Below are 21063 nucleotides of genomic sequence, written 5' to 3'. Positions count from 1 at the left end.
TAAATATTGAGCAGAACAGCATCTTCTTGGGAAAGTAACACTTTTCACATGGTTTTAGGTTTGCTGTTGTCCTTATCTGGATAATTTCTAATTCATGAAACCATGTGACCAGGCATGAGAGCATTTTATTACCAAGTGAAAGTCACACACGTACATACACACACACACACACACACACACACATGCACACATGCACACATACCCACACATACAGGAGCAGGTTCAAGCAGGACTTGAAAACATAAATCACATAAGCAGGTTGCTTAGAATAGCAATGCTCCTACTCCTGCTGCCAAAACCATCTCTAAAATTGATGGAACCCAGAGTAAGTTAACCAATGGAGATCCATAAATCCCATGTCTACATATTGAAAATCCACACATCATTATTACGTGTTAAATAAAACATGTTCAGTTCTCTTATTTGAAATACTCTCCTGTGAGCATACATGAATGACTAAATTCTAAGAATAACCCATGAAACTATTAGGTGCAATTTTTTCTTCCAAAGGAACCACAATTCCTTAAGAAACTAGGAGCTTTCCAGAAAGGAGAATGGAAGTCAATACTGGACCTCCAACCTGCTTTGCTTGATGAAACAGCTGGCCAAAGTCTGGATGTTACTGCAGTGGGGTCAACTACCAGGCAGCCTTAGAACTCTGCTGAAGGAGACTCATCACCTTAAACCACAGATGCATCATCCTCTGCAGTCAACACCTGGCAGGATTCTCCCAGTGATGTTGATAGACAGACTCCCAGTTGGGTTTCTGACCACAGAACAAACAAAAGGAAAAAGAGACTCCTACCCAGGTATTGAGATTAGAAGGATTTGTCCTCTAAGACACCAGAGGTGATGGGGGGATTGCTAGCCTGCTCACGGCATTATGGGAGAATCTGGAATGAAATCTGACAGCAGAGGCCTGGACTTCACCAGAGCAGCCTCCAAATTATTGTTCTTGGTGAAGCTATTTGTGAGGGATGAAGTGACAGTGTACTCTTTGTCAAAAAGACCAAATGACGGAAGACATCAGCTCTGATATAGGGATCTGGAGGGATCAGGTCTGCTGAATCCCTAAAGTTAGATTTCTGCCAAGTAATATAACGGGTAGGGAGAAAAGAATTGTTTCTATATTGGCCACAGAAGCAGCTTCAAAACAAAACTCTAAGAGCTACTGACATACAGTGGCCATTATTTAGCCTTCATGTGTTAAGTGGGGGCAAGAACTTCACAAGTGGGAGCACCCAGCCCTTAGCACCTAGCAGTTCTAAGTGCATTTGCAGTAGATTTTGGTAAATCAAAGCATTGCCTGGATCACGGGAGTCAGAAAATGTGTGTGCTTGTGTCCATTAAGACAAGAAAAGGTATCATGTAGCAGACTGCAGGTGAAGGCAACTCCCACCCTAGGAGTTCAGCAATTTAAGGCCAGGATATGAGGGGAGTGCTGGAGTTGGGAGAAGTTTGTCAGTCAACCTTCAATCACTGTGACAAAATACCTGAGGGATTCCACTTAAAAGGAAGAAAGGTTTGTTTCAGCTCATGGTTTCAGTCCCTGGTCACATGGCCCTGTTGCTTTGGGCCTATGTGGGATAATACATCATGGCAGAAGCACATCAGGAGGAAGGTCTATTTACCTCATGGCAGCTGGGAAGCCGAGAGAGATGTGGGGTGGGGGAAGGGACTGGAGTCTCAATATCGTCTTCAAGGCATGACCTCAGTGACCTTCCTTCCTTCCATTAGTGTTATGGTTTGGGTGTGAGGTGTCCCCCAAAATCTCATGTGTGAGACAGTACAAGAAGGTTCAGAGGAGAAATGAGACAATTAGGGATGTGGCTTTGGGCATATATTAGTATCTGGCAAGTGGACCCTCTCTGCTTCCTGATCACCATGTGAGCTGCTTCCCTCTGCCACAATTTTCCGCCATGATGTTCAGCCTCAACTGGAGGAATGGTGCTGGATTTCTAACAACTGAGACTTCTGAAACCGTGAGCCCTCAAATAAACTTTTCCTCCTCTACAGTTGTTCTGGTTGGGTTTTTAAGACACAGCAGTGAATTAACTGACTGAAACATTTAGATTTTATTCTCCAAGGGTTCCACCACCTCCCCAAAGCACCACAGGCTGGGACCAATCCTTCAACACAGGGCCCTTGGGGGACATTCAAGATCCAAATTATAAAAAATACTTTAGTCATTAAATTATTCTGCTCTACTTGTAAGGTAGAAGAGCACTGAAATCACAGAATGGTCCCTGATGCTAAAGAGGGAGAACCCGTGGCATAAAATGAGGTCTAAATCCAAATCCTTCCAGTTCTCATTAAACACTAGTTGTACTTTTCTGAACCGGAATCCCCAGTACTTTCTAATCATGAGGGGGATCCCTGCCTGGATAGGTTGCATGGAGAGCCAGATTTAACCAGCTGTGTGTACCCCCAAGGAGAGGGTGAGAGATGCAAAAGACTGTAAAGTTACAAAACCACTATATGGGCCCCAGGGAAGAGTTCAGTCCCCAGCATTGGGAAAAGGAGGATGTGTGACATCACCTAGGACAGGCGGTCCCAGTGTCTTCCCCTTTCCCACCCCTGGGGAGAGAATTTGAAAGAATATGATAGAAGGTACAAATATGTCTCTCAGAAGATACAATGAGATGGAGAATGTATTTTTTTCACCTAAAATTTCCAAGGAAGCTGAGGAAGGCCGAGAAACATGAGAAAAATAGAGGAAAAGCCATTGCTCCACAGAGAGGCTGTTCTGTCCTTGAGGGGACTGCGCAGGGTAGGGAGGGTCACTGTTAAGGAGAAGTTGGTTTTGAAGGGGGACAGTGACAGGGGATGGCAATGGGAAGATGGAGCGCTGGCTGGATGGTGCTTGCCCAGCATGCATGAGGCCCGGGGTGATTCCCAGCAGCAAGGGAGAAAGGGAAGGGAGGGGAAGGGAAGGGAGGACTCTGCAAAGCTACGCAATCATTGGACAGGATTCCCCCTTGGACAACCTCCAGATGTTGGATGAAGCATTTTGGTTTTTGGTCATTTTGGCAGGTATTGAATCCGGGGCTGTGCACACGCATGTGCTCCACCACTGGGCGCACTCCCCGCCCATGGTGAAGCTATTAAGTGGATCATTTGATGGATGGCAAATAGACCTGAGATGCTGGGTGGAATTAAGGAATGGGGAAAGTGGTGATGTGGGTCATGAGGGATAGGGCTCAGAAATTACCAAAGACCAAGGATGACTTTTGATCATCAGAGACTATCATAGGACGTTTCAGATCAAGCTAATGAAGTTGACCTGGGTGACATCAAGATGAACATTCCAAAAGATGTTGGATCTGATGATCTCCCTAGCCTTGGGGGGTTCAGTGACAGCAGCACCATTAATCAGTGGTGCATGGGGGATTTCTGTGTTCCATAGAAGTTCAAAACGTCCCTCCCTATTCAGGCTCCATGCCTTTGTAACACCATGAGCAAGCCACGTCCTCAGAGGGATCGAGCTGACATGACTCCTCTCTCTCACTGCTACTTCTCCCAAAAATCCCCAGACAGAGCCCTTCAGTATGAGCCATGTCCGGGAAGTGAATCCCCAACTTCCCAGAACATCCTACACCATGGCTTCTCGGTCTCCTCCCCAGCCCGTGTGACTCTGGTCCACCAACGTCTCCCTTGGCCTTTCCTCTCTCCAGCTCAGAACCCTCCCTGGAGCCAGATCTTGTCTTGGGGCATTTGGGGTGGGGAGACAGGGAGGGAGTGCATGGGAAAGAAAGGAAGAGTCTTTTCCCTGGACAAAGCCTGATTTGTGAAAGTGGACAAGTTAACTTCTAAAAATATGCTCAAGTTCACTAATCACCAGGGAAATAAAAAGTGAAACCGAAGATGCCATTTAAAAAAATATATACCCAATTGTCCCCAGGTTGGTCATCGTGTTGACAAGGCTGTGAAAAAAATGGGAATTCTCCTAGACTCTGGGGGAGAATGTCAATATGCACAGCCATTTTGGTGTGCAATTCGACAGCATATCAGTGTCACAAATGACCAAGGCACTTTGATCTGGAAATTCTACCTCCAGGGGTATAACTGAACAGAAGGAAGCCTGTCTGCACCTTTGAGGAGACATGATCTCTGTGGATCCCTTCCCTTCCTAACTCTGTGTTTGGTTGTAGTGATGTGCCCCATCCACTAAGGCACATGTCACTGAATGGGGCTTAGGGAAAGTTCCCTCCCTGGTCCACTCTTTCCTTTTTTCTAGTGTTTGGAACTTGTACAGGACACCTAGAGTTCCAGTTGCTATTTGTGACCTGGAGAAGGAGCACTATATGCCAAGGAAGATGAAAATGTGAGGAGCCTGAGACCCTCATGCCCCAGAGAGCCCCCCTTCCCACCTGACCTGCTTCCCTACATGTGGTTTTGGACACAAGAGAAAAGAAGCCAGTAATTGTTCAGTCACTGTGATTAGGTCTTTCTCACTAGTAGATAAAGGTATTTGTTTTCTTTTCCTTTCTTTTTTTTTTGTGGGACTCTATTTTTAGACTGGCAAATCACAATTATACATACTAGTGGGATTTTTTTGTTACATATTCATAAAAGCACATAATAGAATATAATTCCCTCAACCACCCCCCCCACCTTCTTTCCTCTTCTCCCCACTTCCCTCTACTCTATTGGTCTTTCAATGTTTTCATTTCTTTCTTTTTTTGGGGGGGGGGGGCAGGGGTAACCAGGGATTGCTCTCAGGGGCACCTGACCACTGAGCCACATCCTCAATTCTGTTTTCTATTTTATTAGAAACAGAGTCTCACTGAGTTGCTTATTGCCTCCTACATTGTTGAGGCTGGCTTGGAACTCATGATCCTCCTGCCTCAGCCTCCCCAGATGCTGGGATTACAGGTGTGAGCCACCGTGTCCAGCAGTCCTTTAATTTTCAGGAGATGCTCCCTCCCCTACGTCTCCGTTTTTTCTCTCAGCTTCCATATATGAGATCCCTGACTTTCTGAGTTAGCCAAGTTTATTTCTAGCTGATACAAATGTTTATTATGACATTGCTTTAAATAGAGGAATGACATGAACAGTCTAAATGTCCCTGGCTTCTGGAATTTCCTTAAGGATTTCAAGACTCTTTGCATCTCAGTACACAAAAATCCTTACATTTGTCCTCTTCCCCTTAAAGACACCTGGCCTGGCCACTCTTGAGCACATTCCTCTCAAGTTGCTGGAGACCCACATTTGTAAATTGACTATTTCCAATTTCCCAAAAAGAAGACCTACAGGAACTAAGAATCAAGCATCTATCACCCTATATTTTATCAATAAAAGATAAATTTGCTCACTGATCATCTAACAGGGGAAAACGTTTTTTTCCATAGCATTCATAATTAGGGGAAAACTCGATCAAACTCTTTTTTTTTTTAATTTAATTGCCAGAGACCACTTCTAAAGTTGGAAATAGGGTGTTTACTGTCAAAGTCATTAGAAGGCAGGCAGGGAAAAGGAAATAGAGTTTATTAGTGGTTTATAAACATCTTATGGCTATGAAAAACTGTTAAAAGATTTTAAGTAGTTCATCCTCATGTAGGTGCATTAGTTGATTTGTTTATTGGACAGTTGAAGGCATACAGTACTAAAAATAAAGTATTTGAAAATATGAGCTATCCCTATCCATGGCATAAACAATCTTTCATATCCTGCAATTCATGATGGCTTCCTACATCACTGGCTGATACCTGGGGCTCAGTGTGCAGTAGAGTAAGGAGGACTGTTATATGTGGCAGAAGCAGTGCTGTATTTCATATGGTCTTGAACATTTTGAATTCTGGGCGGGTTTCTTGTCCAATTTAATTTCTGTTTTGCCTCATTCTATCCTGGTGAAGAACTTATCCCGGTGGGGAAAGGGTCAGCTCTGTCTCTTGTTGGTTTGCATCGTGTTATTATATTCAGTCTCCGAATATCAGAAGGAGATCCTCTCAAAGGAGGCAGCCACTGTGTGTAGGCTCCTGCACATTGAGAACACGAACCGCGCCCCCTAGAGGGCAATGTCTGAAATTGACATTCTTACTTTGAACTTGAACCTTGCATTCTTAAGATAGTTCACACACTGATGCTCATCAGTCTTACAAAGCACACCAGGGTGGTGATGGTGATGGGTGGGGGGAAGAATCTGTGACTTATTAGGAAAGGATGCTTTTCTATTGTAATTAAAAATATAAATTGATACCCCGCCATCCCGTATTTCCTTCTTTGACCACAACTATCTCATGTAACCCACTTTGGAGATATTTTACCTAGAAAGGTAACTTCTAAAAATTTTATTTAAAAATGCACAGAAAAAACATTTCCAGCAGACCTACACAAGAATACTTATGGTGGTTAGTTTTGTGAGGTGTGATAACAAGTGATTTTATTTATTTGTAAAATTTGCTTGTTTTCCAAAATTTTCTCGAGTAAACATGAATTATTTTGGGGTCAGAAAAAAATCCTTGTTTCTTCCAAGTGTGCAGTTCCTTTTGACTGAAATGGCAAGAGAAGGGGGGCGGGGGAAAGGGGAACAAACAGAGCAGGGGAGGGGCCACATGTCGCCTCTGTCCCTAGGAGGCCAGGGAAGGCTGTGAAGGCAGTGATGGACCCTCTGGCAAGCCTCGGCTGGCTCCACACACAGATTCTGATGATTCAATTCCTTCCTTTTCCTGGTGAGTAGTGGCATGGGTGTGGGTGTGTGTGTGGGGGGGGGGGTGAGGCTGTGTGGGGGTGTGTGGGGGAGAGATAAGGCAGGTGGGAAGGAGCTGGGGCTTCCCTGGAGGCAACCTTCTGATTCCCCCATGCGTTTCTGATGGCTGAGGCTAGGAAAAAGGACTTGGGGACTCTCTGGGAGAGTGCCAGTTGCCACCCTCAGGCAAATCACTGTCATATGCTGAGTGGCTCCTTGCCTGCTGGGGCAAAGGACCCAGTCTTGAAAAACAACAATGTTTTTCTGATGCCAGGAATAATTCCTATTGACTATAGGAAATTTGGAAAATATGAGAAATGATATAGAGATGAATAAAAAAACATGCTACCATACTTCACGGAACTAAACACCACAGATACTCTGTGTACTCCTCCGGGTGAGTTTTCTGTGCTTCAGCGTATTTTTCTGACTTCAGAAGACAATTTCTTGCCAGGCTGTGCTCCGCGGCAGCTGCTCTCCTGATAGCAATGTCCTCAGCATTTGGTTTCTTGTTGCTTTAGCAAAAAAGAAGAGGGGAAAATTTTACAATTTACAATGCAAATTTACACTCACATCCTTCCATCTATGACCTACCCAGTCCTCCAGCCAACTTCCCTCCTCTACTCCTAGACTGAGAGGTAGGATTGCCTCCCCTGAACCAGCCTGACTCAGGGTCTCCTACTCTGCTCTGGCTGCAAAACCTTGTTAGAGTTGAAAGAGGGACTGGATTCTGCAATCAGACCCACTGGGTCGCTACTCTGGTTCTGCCACCTAGTGTTCATAAAATCGTGGACATTTACCCCAGGACAAACAGGTGTGCCTTTTGAGATTGTTACCTTAGCAATAAAATGGCCCTCCTAAGAGTCACCACTAGAGGAGAGGTGGGGAGCCACTACCCCTACCTGAGCCTGGGAGTAGAGGAGGGAAGCAGGATAATCCCTAACCCAAGGTGCTGTCTGAGAGATTAAGTGATGGTGCACATTCTGACAACTGTCTGACATAGCAACTTAAGTGTGTGGTGTTATACTTGCAAATGGATAAAATTTAAAAAAATTGTTTTGTAATTGGTGATTTTATCATGATCCAGTGGTTAAAAAAGAGACAAGATTTTCCTTTGGGAGTTAAGGGGTTGTGATAGCACAAGAGATTGTGTGCTTTCCTGGGCTTTTCGTTGTACAGCAATGGAGCAGTGTTCTTATGCATTATAGACAGTTTTCTAAGTAACGGCTTCTCAATAGTCTGTTGGATGTGTCAGAAACATTTGAAGATTTAACATGTTTATACCTTTTTTTCGTGGTATTTCCACCTCTGGGGTTTAACCCAGAGAGGGAAAAATAACGTCATACACTCAAAGCTTCTGCATGAAGACATTCATTGTGGTCTAGTTAGAGTAATGAAAAGCCAGAACCCAAAAAGAGGGTGATAACACCTTGTCAAGTGACATTAAGGTGGTGAACCGATGGCTTTAGTAAGTGACTTTGGTTGGGCCACTGAGTTTTCCTGAGATGAGAAGATGGAAAGGACTTGGTTAGAAGGAAGGACAGGAATAAGCATGTGTTGAGCCCTGTCATATGCAAGATCTGGACTGGGGTGTTACAGACCTGATCTCATTCCAGCCTCACACACCATGTGTTACCTGGGATGTTTGGTCAAGTATAATGAATACAGGAAGGGACAAGCACCAGGCACAGGAATATTGGCTGGGAATCTGGCTTTATACTTAAGTCTTCTTAACACACAAAGCCCAAGTTTTCAATTCTGCCAATGTTTCAACAATATCAACACAGGAGGATTGACACAGCTTAGAAATCAAACCTAGAGCTTATATATGGGCTCAGTAGATCCATCACCCCATTTAGCATTTGAAGGAATGTGGGCTCTGAGAGGCTGATCAACCTGGAGGAGATCAATTGTAGATCTAATAGGTTTCACACTAGGATTCCAGCTGCCCCCAGACCATGCGCTGCCTCTGTGTGATCTGGCTGTGAAGCCAGGTCTTTCTAAATTCCATGCCCTTGCACTTCACCCCTGATCTTCCTCCCACCTTTCCCACCCACAGGACTCCAGCTCTATTAATTCAAGGGCTGTGGGGCGGGGTGGGGGGCAGAATTCCCAAATGGCCCTCTGCTATTGGAAAGAACTTCTGTCCTCATAACTCTGCTCTTCCTTCATGCTGTAGCCCTGAGGGAAGCAATTCCATTTATATCTCAATAGGAAACAGCTCCCCTAGAACCTTCCTTCCCCTGCGTGCCCTACCTTTCCTTTTCTACTCAACCAATACTATCATTCTCCTGTTTGGGTCATGGGATCTTTGGGGGTCAGTGGTTAGTTCAAGAAGTCCCAGTCTTTTTTAAAAAATTTATTTATTTGTTATTTTCCCATATTTATTATTGGTGCATTATAGTTTGACATATTGAAGGGATTTGTTGTTACATGTTCATGTAGGCACAAAATGGACAATGATCTAAATGTCTTTAATCAATAGCTTCTCCAGTGTTTTTTTTTTTTTTTTTTGCAATTCAGGTTTTGATTTAATGCATACACCCATGAAGCCATTAGTACAGTTTGGATCCTGAATGTCCTTCAAAGGTTCATGTGTTAAAGGCTGGGTTCCCACAGTGGTGTTCTTGGGAGACTGTAAAGCCTAATGAGATGTCTTCATGTTCTGCAAGGGAACTGTGGGACCCCAGTCTCTTCCTCCATCTCTTTTGCTTCTTGGCCACGAGGTAAGTGGTTTTTCTCCCTCTTGTGCTCCCACCACAATGTGCCATCTTGTCACAGTTTCAGAAAGTGGGGCCAAGTGTGAGCCAAAACAAACCTTTTGTCTTTATAAGTTGATTTGCTCACCTATTTATTATAGTAAAGGAAAGCTGACTAATAACAACAATCAAGGGAGTAAACATATACATCACTTCCCAGTTTCTTTGTGCCTGGTTATGGTCCTTCCCTTACCCTCAACCCCTCATATCCAGATAACCACTGATATGCTTTCTGTTCCTAATTAGTTTTTGTTTTCTAAACCTTTACATAAGTGGAATCTAGTAGGTACTCCTTTTTATCTATTTTTTCCCACCTAGCACAAATCTCTCTTTTTAAAAAAATATTTATTTTTTTAGTTATAGGTGGAAACAATATCTTTATTTTATATTTATGTGGTGCTGAGGATCGAACCCAGTGCCCCATGCATGCTAGGTGAGCACTCTACCACTGAGCCACAACCTCAGCTCTATAATTCTCTTGAGATTCATCCATATTGTGCACATAGTTTCTTTCTTTTGTTGTTAGGTTGTCTTCCATTATGTGGGCATACCACAATTTCTTTATCCATTCATTTTTTGATAGACATTCAGATTTTTCTTGGGACCATTACTATTACAAGTAAAGCTTCCACAAATCTTCATGTATGAGTATTTGTTTGAACATATATTTCTTTCCCTCCTGGGTAGTCACCTAGGAGAGGACTAGCAGGTTAATACGGTAAGTATATGGCTAACCTTTTAAAAGGAATTGCCGGGGCTGGGGATGTGGCTCAAGCGGTAGCGCGCTCGCCTGGCATGCGTGCAGCCCGGGTTCGATCCTCAGCACCACGTACAAACAAAGATGTTGTGTCCGCCAAAAACTAAAATAAATTGCTATTTCAATTTCATTACTTGAAATTGGTCTGTTCAGATTTTCTAAATCTTCCTGATTCAATTTGAGCAGGTCATGGATGTATAGAATTCTTTAATGTCTTGCAGATTTTCCATTTCATTGAGTATGTTTTTTAAAATAAGTTCTGATAATTCTCGGCACTTCAGAAGGGTATGCAGTGATATTGCCTTTTCACCTCTGATGTTTTTGAATAGTTCTTCTCACACTTTCAGTTAGTTTGTCTAAAAGTTTGTCCATATTATTTATCTTTTCAAAGCACTCACTCTTCATTGCACTGATGTTGTGTATTGTGTTCTTAGTCTCAATTTCATTGATTTAGGTTCTGATCTTAATTATTTCCTATCTTCTCCTAGTTTTGGAGTTAGCATGTTCTTCTTTTTCTAAGGCATTGAGGTAGAGCATGAGCTTAATAAGTTAGGATTCTCCCTATTCTTTTAATACACACAGTCAGTCATACTTTTAGAATTGCTTGTATACCATCCCAGAGACTTTGATATGTTCTATTCCTGCTCTCATTCATTTATAAACATGTCCTCATTTCTTATTTCATCCATTCTTCATTGCAGAGAGTATTGTTCAATCTCCATGTGTTTCTGTGTTTTTTATTATTTTTCTTGCTGTTGATTTCTAGATTTATTCTATTATGATCTATAGAATACATGAGATAGTATTGATATTTTTGTACTTGATAGTATTGATATTTTTGCATTGTGGCCTGGATTGTGATATAATTTGGAGGCAGTTCAATGTGCTTCTGATAAAAAGGTAAACTCAGTTGGTTTGGAGTGAAATATTCTGTAGATCTACTTGATTTAAAGTGTTAATTAGTGTGGAGATATCTTTATTGATTTGCTGTTTTGATGACCTATATATTGATGATAGGGTGTGTAGAAATCAACTAGTATTTTTGTGTTGGGGTCTATCTAGGATTAAATGTATTAGAATTTTTTTATGTCATTGAGTGCATCAAAATTTGGGGCATAAATGATTACTATTGTTATATTCTTATTAGAATTTTCCCTTTACCAAAATGTAGTGGCCTCTTTTTTTCATCCTGATTAACTGTTGCTTGAAAAAGTTTGCCTGTCTGATATGAGAATAGCTACTCCTGCTTCTTTTCAGGAAAAAAGAAATACGCATGGAATAATTTATTTCATTCTTTTACCTTCAGCTTAAGGGTGTCTTCACCTATGAGTTTCTTGTAAGCAGAGCATAGCTGTATGGTGTTTTCTGATCCATTTTGCTAATGTTTGTCTTAATGGGGGAATTGAGACCATTAACACAAACATAAAGTACAAAACTACTCCCTAAATTGGATAAAGAGTATTTACTACAAAACATTTAAAAGGCAACAAAACTAAATTTTGAAAAATGGGAAGAATGACTTACAATTCCAAGTACTTACTGTTTGGTTGAGCTTTAATGAATGCAATAATAAAAATAGAATATGATATAAATATTGTTATCAAATAGAAAAATCTTTGATTTCAGGATTTATTACTTCAATAAAGAAATTTAGAGGGCTAGGGTTGTGCTCAGCAGTAGAGTACTTGCCTACACATGCAAGGCCCTGGGTTTGATCCTCAGCACCACATTTTAAAAAAATGATTAAAACAAAGATATCATGTCCAACTACAACTAAAAAATATATTAAAAAAAAAAGAAATTCAAGCCGCTGCCCGCGCCTGCAAGGTAGGCAGACCTGCGACAGACCGGCAGATCAGGCCCAGCGGCCTGCCGGTGTGGTACACATGTCACCCCAATTGGAGTAGGGGCAGAGCAGAGCCTTCGCCCGCACCCATATCAGGCCCAGCAGCCCGCCGGCGTGGTAGTCACGTAACCCCAATTGGAGTAGGGGCAGAGCAGAGCCGCCACCCGCACCCGCAAGGTAGGCAGACCTGTGACCGACCTGCAGAATAGGCCCAGGGGTCCATGGGTGTGGTAGACACGTCACACCAATTGGAGGAGGGGTAGAGCAGAGCCGCCGCCCACGCCTGCAAGGTAGGCAGACCGCCGCCCGACCCTGCAAGAGAGACTTTTCAACTATACAAGAGCAATATAAATATATAGGGGGAAAAAAATTTCAAAAACACAACAGTTTCACCAAGCAGAAAGAAACGCAAGCAGTATGAAAAGACAAGGAAAGAAAGGACCACAAGCAATGCAGGTCAACTCAACTTTAGAAGAGGTAACAGCTGCAGCAGATGGAATGTCAGATAAAGAATTCAGGATATACATGCTTCAGATGATCTGGAGTCTCAAGGAAGACATTAGACAGCAAAATCAGACAATGAAAGATCACTTCAACAAGGAATTACACAAACAAATCCAGGAAGCAAAGGATCAACTATACAGGGAGATAGAGGTTATAAAAAACAAACAAACAGAAATCCTAGAAATTCAGGAAGCAATAAACCAACTTAAAAACTCAATTGAGAATACTACCAGCAGAGTAGAACACTTAGAAGATAGAACATCAGACAATGAAGACAAAGTATTTCAACTGGAAAAGAACATAGACAGCTCAGCAAGACTGTTAAGAAACCATGAGCAGAACATCCAAGAAATATGGGATAACATCAAGAGACCAAACTTAAGAGTCATTGGGATACAGGAAGGTATACAGGTCCAAACCAAAGGAATGAGCAATCTATTCAATGAAATAATATAAGAAAACTTCCCAGACTTGAAGAATGAGACAGAACCCCAAATCCTAGAAGCCTACAGGACGCCGAATGTGCAAAATCATAAGAGATCCACACCTAGACACATTATAATGAAGATGCCCAACATAGAGAATAAGGAGAGAATTTTAAAAGCTACAAGAGAAAGGAAGCAGATTACATTTAGGGGTAAGCCAATCAGGATAACAGCTGATCTTTCAACACAGACTCTGAAAGCTAGAAGATCCTGGAATAACATATTTCAAACACTGAAAGAAAATGGGTTCCAAACAAGAATTGTGTATCCAGCGAAATTAAGCTTCAGGATGGAAGATGAAATTAAAACTTTCCACGATAAACAAAAGTTAAAAGAATCTGCAGCTAGAAAACCATCTCTTCAAAACATCCTCGGCAAAACACTACAGGAAGAGGAAATGGAAAATAACAATGAAAACCAACAGTGGGAGGTAGGACAGTAAAGGGGGGAAAATAATCAAAGAGGAAAACAAACCATGTTTAGTAACATAAATAAACAAATATGGCTGGAAGAACAACCCATATCTCAATAATAACCCTAAATGGTAATGGCTTAAACTCACCAATCAAGAGACACAGGCTAGTAGAATGGATCACAAAACAAGACCCAACAATATGCTGCCTACAGGAGATGCATTTGATAGGAAAAGACATACATAGGCTGAAGGTGAAAGGTTGGGAAAAATCATATCACTCATATGGACTTCGGAAACAAGCAGGAGTGTCCATACTCATATCAAATAAAATAGATTTCAAGCCAAAGTTAATCAAAAGGGATAAAGAGGGACACTACATACTGCTCAAGGGAACCATACACCAACAAGACATAACAATCATGAATATATATGCCCCAAACAATGGTGCAGCTATGTTCATCAAACAAACTCTTCTCAAGTTCAAGAGTCTAATAGACCACCATACAATAATCATGGGAGACTTCAACACACCTCTATCACCACTGGACAGATCTTCCAAACAAAAGTTGAATAAGGAAACTATAGAACTCAATAACACAATTAATAACCTAGACTTAATTGACATATATAGAATATACCACCCAACATCAAGCAGTTACACTTTTTTCTCAGCAGCACATGGATCCTTCTCAAAAATAGATCATATATTATGTCACAGGGAAACTCTTAGACAATATAAAGAAGTAGAGATAATACCATGCATCTTATCTCATCATAATGAATGAAACTGAAAATCAACGATAAAAGAAGGAAGGAAAAATCATGCATCACTTGGAGAATGAACAATAGGTTACTGAATGATCAATGGGTTATAGAAGACATCAAGGAGGAAATTAAAAAATTCTTAGAGATAAATGAAAACACAGACACAACATATCGGAATCTATGGGACACATTGAAGGCAGTTCTAAGAGGAAAATTCATTGCTTGGAGTTCATTCCTTAAAAAAAGAAAAAACCAACAAATAAATGATCTCATACTTCATCTCAAAATCCTAGAAAAAGAAGAGCAAAACAACAGCAAAAGAAGTAGAAGGTAAGAAATAATTAAAATCAGAGCTGAAATTAATGAAATCGAAACAAAAGAAACAATTGAAAAAATTGACAAAACTCAAAGTTGGTTCTTTGAAAAAATAAACAAAATCGACAGACCCTTAGCGATGCTAGCGAAGAGAAGAAGAGAGAGAACTCAAATTACTAGCATACGGAATGAAAAAGGCAATATCACAACAGACACTTCAGAAATACAGAAGACAATCAGAAATTATTTTGAATCCTTATATTCCAATAAATTAGAAGATAGTGAAGGCATCGATAAATTTCTTAAGTCATATGATCTGCCCAGATTGAGTCAGGAGGATATAGACAACCTAAACAGACCAATATCAATTGAGGAAATAGAAGAAACCATCAAAAGACTACCAACTAAGAAAAGCCCAGGACCGGATGGGTATACAACAGAGTTTTACAAAACCTTTAAAGAGGAACTAATACCAATACTTTTCAAGCTACTTCAGGAAATAGAAAAAGAGGGAGAACTTCCAAATTCATTCTACGAGGCCAACATCACCCTGATTCCTAAACCAGACAAAGACACTTCAAAGAAAGAAAACTACAGACCAATATCTCTAATGAACCTAGATGCAAAAATCCTCAATAAAATTCTGGCGAATCGGATACAAAAACATATCAAAAAAATTGTGCAACATGATCACATAGGATTCATCCCTGGGATGCAAGGCTGGTTCAATATACAGAAATCAATAAATGTTATTCACCACATCAATAGACTTAAAAACAAGAACCATATGATCATCTGGATAGATGCGGAAAAAGCATTCGACAAAGTACAGCATCCCTTTATGTTCAAAATTCTAGAAAAACTAGGGATAACAGGAATATACCTCAATATTGTAAAAGCAATCTATGCTAAGCCTCAGGCTAGCATCATTCTGAATGGAGAAAAATTGAAGGCATTCCCTCTAAAATCTGGAACGAGACAGGGATGCCCTCTCTCACCACTTCTGTTCAACATAGTTCTTGAAACACTGGCCAGAGCAATTAGACAGACGAAAGAAATTAAAGGCATAAAAATAGGAAAAGAAGAACTTAAATTATCACTATTTTCAGTTGACATGATTCTATACCTACCAGACCCAAAAGGGTCTACAAAGAAACTATTAGAGCTAATAAATGAATTCAGCAAAGTGGCAGGATATAAAATCAACACGCATAAATCAAAGGCATTCCTGTATATCAGCGACAAATCCTCTGAAATGGAAATGAGGACAACCACTCCATTCATAATATCCTCAAAAAAATAAAATACTTAGGAATCAACCTAACAAAAGAGGTGAAAGACTTATACAATGAAAACTACAGAACCCTAAAGAGAGAAATAGAAGAAGATTTTAGAAGATGGAAAAATATACCCTGTTCATGGATAGGCAGAACTAACATCATCAAAATGGCGATATTACCAAAAGTTCTCTATAGACTTAATGCAATGCCAATCAAAATCCCAACGGCATTTCTTGTAGAAATAGAGAAAGCAATCATGAAATTCATATGGAAAAATAAAAGACCCAGAATAGCAAAAACAATGCTAAGCAAGAAGTGTGAATCAGGCGGTATAGCGATACCAGACTTCAAACTATACTACAGAGCAATAGTAACAAAAACAGCATGGTACTGGTACCAAAACAGGCGGGTGGACCAATGGTACAGAATGGAGGACACAGAAACCAATCCACAAAACTACAACTATCTTATATTTGATAAAGGGGCTAAAAGCATGCAATGGAGGAAGGATAGCATCTTCAACAAATTGTGCTGGGAAAACTGGAAATCCATATTCAACAAAATGAAACTGAATCCCTTTCTCTCACCATGCACAAAAGTGAATTCAAAATGGATCAAGGAGCTTGATATCAAATCAGAGACACGCCGTCTGATAGAAGAAAAAGTTGGCTATGATCTACATACTGTGGGGTCGGGCTCCAAATTCCTCAATAGGACACCCATAGCACAAAAGTTAATAACTAGAATCAACAAATGGGACTTACTCAAACTAAAAAGTTTTTTCTCAGCAAAAGAAACAATAAGAGAGGTAAATAGGGAGCCTACATCCTGGGAACAAATCTTTACTCTTCACACTTCAGATAGAGCCCTAATATCCAGAGTATACAAAGAACTCAAAAAATTAGACAATAAGATAACAAATAACCCAATCAACAAATGGGCCAAGGACCTGAACAGACACTTCTCAGAGGAGGACACACAATCAATCAACAAGTACATGAAAAAATGCTCACCATCTCTAGCAGTCAGAGAAATGCAAATCAAAACCACCCTAAGATACCATCTCACTCCAGTTAGATTGGCAGCCATTATGAAGTCAAACAACAAGTGCTGGGGAGGATGTGGGGAAAAGGGTACACTTGTACATTGCTGGTGGGACTGCAAATTGGTGCAGCCAATTTGGAAAGCAGTATGGAGATTTCTTGGAAAGCTGGGAATGGAACCACCATTTGACCCAGCTATTCCCCTTCTTGGTCTATTCCCTAAAGACCTAAAAAGAGCATGGTACAGGGACACTGCTACATCAATGTTCATAGCAGCACAATTCACAATAGCAAGACTGTGGAACCAACCTAGATGTCCTTCAATAGACAAATGGATTTAAAAAATGTGGCATTTATACACAATGGAGTATTACTCTGCATTAAAAAAATGACAAAATCATAGAATTTGCAGGGAAATGGATGGCATTAGAGCAGATTATGCTAAGTGAAGCTAGCCAATCCCTAAAAAACAAATGCCAAATGTCTTCTTTGATATAAGGAGAGTAACTAAGAACAGAGTAGGGACGAAGAGCATGAGAAGAAGATTAACATTAAACTGGGATGAGAGGTGGGAGGTAAAGGGAGAGAGAAGGGAAATTGCATGGAAATGGAAGGAGACCCTCAGGGTTATACAAAATTACATACAAGAGGAAGTGAGGGGAAAGGGGAAAATAATACAAGGGGGAGAAATGAATGACAGTAGAGGGGGTAGAGAGAGAAGAGGGGAGGGGAGGGGAGGGGAGGGGAGGGGGGATAGTAGAGGATAGGAAAGGCAGCAGAATACAACAGACACTAGTATGGCAATATGTAAATCAATGGATGTGTAACTGATGTGATTCTGCAATCTGTACACGGGGTAAAAATGGGAGTTCATAACCCACTTGAATCAAAGTGTGAAATATGATATATCAAGAACTATGTAATGTTTTGAACAACCAACAATAAAAAATTTAAAAAAAAGAAATTTAGAAAACATTATATATTCTGTATTAATGAGAAAACTGATAAAATTAGATTTTATAAGGGCAAGTATAATAAATGAGCAGCAACCCAGTATATATCAATAATTAGTGACAAAAAATAGAAAATGTTTTCATTAACAAAAGCCATAAAATATTAACCAAGAAAAATAAATTCAACAAAAAGCATGCAAGACTTGTAAGAAGAAAGTTTAAGCTATTAATATGGGATCTTAAATATTATACAAAGATATGTCATGTTCCTTGTGGGAAGATTAATAAATAGCTAACATTTTATGGTTATATGTACAAACCACACAAGTCCAAATGGAACTACTTTGAATTTGAATTACTGTTGGATAAACAACTGCAATAACCATAAGAAATAATACTTTATTAAAACACAGGAAAGGAGTATTGTGGAAGAGTATGCCATAGAAGATTATTTTAAATACATATTGAATTAAGCAAAATGTTGTGTCATTGATGACAGAATATTAAATAAGGCATTACAAAGGTATAAACATTCCAGCTTGAAATTGAAATGTATATGGGGACCCAAAATATTATAAATTTGGCATTTTAACTCAGTGGGGAAAAGAATGGATTACATAATAATCATGATAACTGGATATCTTTTTGGGGAAACATTAAATTCTTTCCAACTAGATTCATTTTCCTCATATTCCAAAACACTGAGCATCAAACATTCTAGAAATTTCCAGATTAAAAAAGAAAATCATGTGCCTCCCAAAAAAGATTAAAAAATGGAAAAAGAACAAAATTGACTTCACCAGCCACACTGAATTCCAAAAAATATAAAGACTTTAAATTCCTTATATATCTGATAGAAAATAATGTTCAGTACTGAGTTCTCAGTGAAAATATCTATTAAGCCCTAATCTCCTACCATGCTGTGTTGAACAATTCTATGTTTGTATGTGAATAGAAATGCTAATAAATCTGTGACCATTGTCTCTACTAAGGAAATGCCAAAGGTACTCCATTTATCATAGCAAGGCTCTGCATAGTTGTGTGGAAGATAAAGATACAACCCTACATCTCTGTTTGGGAGTCTGCTGCTCACCCTTTGCAGCCTTTTTCCTCATCATACTGGCCATAGAGATGAATAGCTTTGTTCAAGTCTGGCAGATGTTTTCTGCCCAGGCAAGGCCTAGTGCCTGTTCTCTACTGGAATAAACCCCAGGTCAGTGAGTGTAGTTGCATTGTTTTGTCCTCTATGTGTCCATCCTTAGAAAGCTTCAGTGCTCAGAACTGAACACAAGTTCTTCCCTGTGTCTCCCCCATCATGTCACACCTATCTGAGGACAGGGCCATGTGCACACAAGGATTTTTCTGCTTTTAAATGGAATGCTGTGAACAATGTGGGTGTTATGTTCTGGGCATGTCCCTTAATAGAAAATAAACAAATCTCTTTAAACTTTTCCACATCTTTCTTTTTGTTTTGTTTTGTTTGTTTGTTTGGAGTATTGAAATTTCTGCTACAGGGTGGAGTTACTCCTATGTTTGGGATAGACTCCAAATCATGCCATGGGTAAAAAAAAAAAAAATGATTATTTTCAGATATTTGAGTGTTTTCAAAACCTTTAGAAAACAGTGTGGCTTCATTTTGTCATCACAAGATAACAATTTATAGATATGTTGGTCATGCATATTAATGATTTTAGACTTTGTGATAAGGACAATAATAACTCCACGAAACGCTTTAAATCATGTGTGGCATGATCCAATTTACATTTTTGGAAGACCTGTCATTCACAAGTGAAGCAATAATGACTCAGGAGGTCATGGATTACAGGACTTAGATGAGATGAAGTTATTGGCATTATAGGTGGAATCACAAGATTACTCAGAGGTAGAGTTCATGAGATTTTTGATTAAAATGAATATGGAGAACAATGGGAAGAAACAGTCGAGAGCATGTCCAAAGTTTCCAACTACAAGGGGGTGGACTGGAAAGACATTTTCTAATGCAGCAACACTGGAAGAGGTTTAGAGGAATAAAGAAAAGAGTTTGCTTTTGGACATGGTCACAGTATTGGGACTAGCCTGGAGTGCATTTGGAGGACATTATGGTCATGAATCTGGAATTCCATGAACCAGAATCACAGACCTTCTCTCCCAGGAAGCCTGGAACATTATAAGGAGAAGATACATCTGGGACATAATCCGCTTTAAAGTCCAAAAGAGACTTCAGGGAATGAGGATGCCAGATAAAACATCTTGGATGCTTTGGATATATTACACATAGTTACATTGAAAATGTTTTCTGTTTATTGGACAATTAAATTTACTTGTCTATCTTCTATTTTATTTGCTAAATCTGACAATCCAGAGAATATACATATGTTCCTGACTCCCTAATATAATCTAATTTTCTGGCCTCTATACATCTCTGCCCTGGAGGAGATGTCTAGTTGAGGGCTCAGGGTTGGAACATGAGCTTGTCTAGAGCAGCTAGTTGCTTTGCTGATGCTACAGTGTGTCCTGCAATAGGACCAGGTGAAGGGGATGTTGCCTGTAAATCTTTTTGTTCTATTCTGAAGAGCCCCTCATAAGGCTTCCCCTCTTCTGTCAAAGAGAAAGTTTTTCTCCAAGTGAGAGATGTTTTCTCTCTCCACACTTGCCCCACTCTGGACAGGTCTCTTATCTGGATGATGCCTGCATCAGCAGTCCGAGCCACAAGGGGGCGATGTGTGACACCAAACTCTGAATGGGAAGGATATCTGCACCTGCCTGCAGGGCTACAAAGGGGCAGGCTGCACAGATATGAGGATGAGTGTGCCATGGGTGAGTACACAACCTTTCCCTGCTTCCAGTGTCAGATCAGTAAGTGTTTCACTGGGAGCTCATGTTACTCCAGGAGTGTGTTACACCCAACTCTCACCTCTCCCATTAAGTATCCTCTTTGCAATTAACTCTTCACCATCACCTTGTATTTCATTTGGAGAATTAAATATATGGAAGGTCTGTACTTGATTCTTCATATAAAGCCTTCCTCAGCAGCAGTTTAGCTAGCTACAGCATACTGAAAGGCACTAGAGCATTGATAGCCTATGCTCTTTTTTTTCTTTGTAAATTATGCAAAAAAAATAGAGAGTAGAAGTCTACATGTAGCAAAATGAAATGTCACCCCTATCTCTCACCTTGTTCAAAAATCAACTCAAAGTGGATCACAGACTTAGGCACTAGGACAGAGACCCTGTGCCTAATAGAAGAAAAATAA

This window comes from Marmota monax, unplaced genomic scaffold (genome assembly GCF_021218885.2).
Source record: "Marmota monax isolate L192 unplaced genomic scaffold, Marmota_monax_Labrador192_F-V1.1 WCK01_AAM20220418_F8-fsc00145, whole genome shotgun sequence".
NCBI classification, from domain to species: Eukaryota; Metazoa; Chordata; class Mammalia; order Rodentia; family Sciuridae; genus Marmota; species Marmota monax.
The sequence above is the reverse complement of the archived record's forward strand: the minus strand, read 5'-3'. Positions refer to the sequence as shown.